The sequence below is a fragment of the Schistocerca americana genome, unplaced genomic scaffold (assembly GCF_021461395.2).
Source record: "Schistocerca americana isolate TAMUIC-IGC-003095 unplaced genomic scaffold, iqSchAmer2.1 HiC_scaffold_772, whole genome shotgun sequence".
Taxonomy (NCBI): Eukaryota; Metazoa; Arthropoda; class Insecta; order Orthoptera; family Acrididae; genus Schistocerca; species Schistocerca americana.
Window position 1 is genome coordinate 25001 of NW_025726536.1, and position 5000 is coordinate 30000.

Here is a 5000-nt window from a genome sequence, read left to right on the forward strand (position 1 = left end):
AACACCCACACATGTCCTACACAGGGGTGCACCCAACATCACAATACTGCCTCCTCTCACAGCACACAAACAATGGCAGGAATGAAAGACACAGGTCTGCCACAAGCATGGAATGAGAGCGCCGCCTGTCATGAGCCAAAGGTGCATCCTGACGTGGCAAATCAGATGATGCCGCAGGCATCCACTTACTATAATCACAATCAACAAACCGGCCGCCCCGCCCCGCCCCCCATTAAACCTTTCCTTACAACAATGTGTACCTTAACCTAACCTATATCGTACCGTAACCTAACCTATATCGTACCGTAACCTAACCTATGTCGTACCGTAACCTAACCTATGTCGTACCGTAACCTAACCTATGTCGTACCGTAACCTAACCTATGTCGTACCGTAACCTAACCTATGTCGTACCGTAACCTAACCTATGTCGTACCGTAACCTAACCTATGTCGTACCGTAACCTAACCTATGTCGTACCGTAACCTAACCTATGTCGTACCGTAACCTAACCTATGTCGTACCGTAACCTAACCTATGTCGTACCGTAACCTAACCTATGTCGTACCGTAACCTAACCTATGTCGTACCGTAACCTAACCTATGTCGTACCGTAACCTAACCTATGTCGTACCGTAACCTAACCTATGTCGTACCGTAACCTAACCTATGTCGTACCTTAACCTAACCTATGTCGTACCTTAACCTAACCTATGTCGTACCTTAACCTAACCTATGTCGTACCTTAACCTAACCTATGTCGTACCTTAACCTAACCTATGTCGTACCTTAACCTAACCTATGTCGTACCTTAACCTAACCTATGTCGTACCTTAACCTAACCTATGTCGTACCTTAACCTAACCTATGTCGTACCTTAACCTAACCTATGTCGTACCTTAACCTAACCTATGTCGTACCTTAACCTAACCTATGTCGTACCTTAACCTAACCTATGTCGTACCTTAACCTAACCTATGTCGTACCTTAACCTAACCTATGTCGTACCTTAACCTAACCTATGTCGTACCTTAACCTAACCTATGTCGTACCTTAACCTAACCTATGTCGTACCTTAACCTAACCTATGTCGTACCTTAACCTAACCTATGTCGTACCTTAACCTAACCTATGTCGTACCTTAACCTAACCTATGTCGTACCTTAACCTAACCTATGTCGTACCTTAACCCCTAACCTATGTCGTACCTTAACCTAACCTATGTCGTACCTTAACCTAACCTATGTCGTACCTTAACCTAACCTATGTCGTACCTTAACCTAACCTATGTCGTACCTTAACCTAACCTATGTCGTACCTTAACCTAACCTATGTCGTACCTTAACCTAACCTATGTCGTACCTTAACCTAACCTATGTCGTACCTTAACCTAACCTATGTCGTACCTTAACCTAACCTATGTCGTACCTTAACCTAACCTATGTCGTACCTTAACCTAACCTATGTCGTACCTTAACCTAACCTATGTCGTACCTTAACCTAACCTATGTCGTACCTTAACCTAACCTATGTCGTACCTTAACCTAACCTTATTGCGCCTTAACCTAACCTGTATTGCGCCTTAACGCTAACCTGTATTGCGCCTTAACGTAACCTGTATTGCGCCTTAACGTAACCTGTATTGCGCCTTAACGTAACCTGTATTGCGCCTTAACGTAACCTGTATTGCGCCTTAACGTAACCTGTATTGCGCCTTAACGTAACCTGTATTGCGCCTTAACGTAACCTGTATTGCGCCTTAACGTAACCTGTATTGCGCCTTAACGTAACCTGTATTGCGCCTTAACGTAACCTGTATTGCGCCTTAACGTAACCTGTATTGCGCCTTAACGTAACCTGTATTGCGCCTTAACGTAACCTGTATTGCGCCTTAACGTAACCTGTATTGCGCCTTAACGTAACCTGTATTGCGCCTTAACGTAACCTGTATTGCGCCTTAACGTAACCTGTATTGCGCCTTAACGTAACCTGTATTGCGCCTTAACGTAACCTGTATTGCGCCTTAACGTAACCTGTATTGCGCCTTAACGTAACCTGTATTGCGCCTTAACGTAACCTGTATTGCGCCTTAACGTAACCTGTATTGCGCCTTAACGTAACCTGTATTGCGCCTTAACGTAACCTGTATTGCGCCTTAACGTAACCTGCATTGCGCCTTAACGTAACCTGCATTGCGCCTTAACGTAACCTGTATTGCGCCTTAACGTAACCTGCATTGCGCCTTAACGTAACCTGCATTGCGCCTTAACGTAACCTGTATTGCGCCTTAACGTAACCTGTATTGCGCCTTAACGTAACCTGTATTGCGCCTTAACGTAACCTGTATTGCGCCTTAACGTAACCTGTATTGCGCCTTAACGTAACCTGTATTGCGCCTTAACGTAACCTGTATTGCGCCTTAACGTAACCTGTATTGCGCCTTAACGTAACCGATATTGCGCCTTAACGTAACCTATATTGCGCCGTAACGTAACCTATATTGCGCCGTAACGTAACCCACATTGCCCCTTAACGTAACCTATATTGCGCCGTAACGTAACCTATATTGCGCCGTAACGTAACCCACATTGCCCCTTAACGTAACCCACATTGCCCCTTAACGTAACCCACATTGCCCCTTAACGTAACCCAACACACGTTGGGCCTTAACCCAACACACGTTGGGCCTTAACCCAACACACGTTGGGCCGTAACCCAACACACGTTGGGCCTTAACCCAACACACGTTGGGCCTTAACCCAACACACGTTGGGCCTTAACCCAACACACGTTGGGCCTTAACCTGCTCTGTAATTGTCATACGACGCGTTAAATTAGTGTAGTGTTGCCTAACTGCAACCCCCGCAATATAGTTTGCTACTCGCACTGCCCGGTCCCCAGTGTATCGCTTCATGTTAAACACCTTGCAGCTATACACTGTAATGTGGATGGCAGCAGGACGTACATGCTCAATGCCCTTTGCAGTTGTTCATTGGCATTTGCAGTTGTTCATTGGCATTCGCATGGCGAAGCACTTAGCCTACGCTGTGGTACGGCCTGTGTCAACTGTCCGCTGATGTTGTACGTCCAAATCACACACTGTACTGCACATTGGTCCTCATGTACTGAATGATACATCGTGGTACATGTGACCGTACAACGACTGCGCCAACAACGGCGAACCATGCGGTCCAAATGTTGTGCACTCAGCTACGTGTCGTCTCCCTATAAGAGCTGGATTGCAGTGTGGTATGCCCTGGATGGCGATCAGCATGAGCCGTCTGTTGATGTAGTGGCGCGTGTTGTCAGACGTAGTCGTCTCTTCTCACACACCGTGATAGCACGGTGCACTGCGTTCCACATCTGCGACATGCGACAGAGGCCGGTTGACAGTCGTTCGCGCAATGGACATCGCATACGTACGGGGGCCACCTTCCACGTGTTCGCTAAGCGTGGACATGTTGTTGCGTGTATGTGGGCAGACAGTGTGTCGTGACACCTGACACAGGCATGCAACAATCGTTGAATTTGCAAATGGCGATGGACGCCTACGTTTGCTGGTGACGTTACGCAAATGAACAACTGGTAAACCGTTGTGGTGCGGTTGTTCTCGCTAGGGGTGAATCAGTGATGGCGACGATCGGTTGAGCTACCAACCGGTTGTTGCAGCGATACCCACCATGCCCACGAACGTGAATGGCATGTGGGTGTGAAGCGATACGCGGCGGTGGCTGGGTGGGACCGTCCCCGGCCGGTGAGGGGGGGCCTCCCGGCGTGTTGGCCGTGCGGTGCGTGGGCGCACGCGCTACAGCCGGCTGGTGGGGGCGGCCAGTGGCAGGCGCGCCGGCCGACGGAGGCGGCAGGCGGCGCAGCTGCGCGCCGGCGCACCCTGCACGCGGCGCCGTGCGGCCAAAGTAGGTCCTCGCGGGCCCGGTGCGAAGCGCGGTGGACATCTGCAGTGTGCTGGTCCGATTGAGGACTGTGTGCGCTGAGGATGCGCCGCCGCCCGGCGCTCGGCGCCGCGACGCCGTCTGCTGCTCGGTCGCCTCTGCGGTTCTCGCAGGTGGTTTGTATCGCAGCTGTGCGGACGTGTTGGCGCGTGCGCTGTGCTGGGAGAGTTCGCTTCGGCACCCAAGTGGGGCTTTTGTCCTTCTGTGGCGCTGGCGTTGGAGCTGCCGGTCACCGTAGGTGGCGCGTGTTGTCTCCCGCCGGCAATGCCACGACAGCACGCTCCCGGGCCTCTGTCGGCAGCGGCAAGCTCAGTTGGGAGCACGGGTGGTCGCACCTAAAGCGTCTACTCGCCAAACTCCGGGCGATTGCGCCTCTCTCGAACCCGACCAAGTACTTAGGACGGCGCTGCGCGCCGCCGGGACCTGAGAGGGTTTCGAGGTGTATGGTGCAGGGGAGCTCAGCCTCCTCCTGTTTGCAGAATAATTGAGCGGACGCTTGCGTGTTCGCGCGGGCCCCCGGGACACACTCCCGGGCGGCCGGCTGCTCAGCTCTAGTTGACGCAGCTCCCTGGTTGATCCTGCCAGTAGTCATATGCTTGTCTCAAAGATTAAGCCATGCATGTCTCAGTACAAGCCGCATTAAGGTGAAACCGCGAATGGCTCATTAAATCAGTTATGGTTCCTTAGATCGTACCCACGTTACTTGGATAACTGTGGTAATTCTAGAGCTAATACATGCAAACAGAGTCCCGACCAGAGATGGAAGGGACGCTTTTATTAGATCAAAACCAATCGGTCGGCTCGTCCGGTCCGTTTGCCTTGGTGACTCTGAATAACTTTGGGCTGATCGCACGGTCCTCGTACCGGCGACGCATCTTTCAAATGTCTGCCTTATCAACTGTCGATGGTAGGTTCTGCGCCTACCATGGTTGTAACGGGTAACGGGGAATCAGGGTTCGATTCCGGAGAGGGAGCCTGAGAAACGGCTACCACATCCAAGGAAGGCAGCAGGCGCGCAAATTACCCACTCCCGGCACGGGGAGGTAGTGA

The 5000-nt window shown here is 51.1% G+C and overlaps 1 non-coding gene across 1 annotated transcript in view; it reads left to right on the forward strand.

Moving 5' to 3' along the window:
* The first annotated feature begins 4515 nt into the window (after positions 1 to 4515).
* LOC124590767 overlaps positions 4516 to 5000 on the forward strand; it is a 1910-nt gene continuing 1425 nt past the window's right edge. Inside the window, exon 1 of the ribosomal RNA XR_006976781.1 lies at positions 4516 to 5000. This exon is cut by the window's right edge and continues 1425 nt beyond it. This is a non-coding gene — a ribosomal RNA (small subunit ribosomal RNA).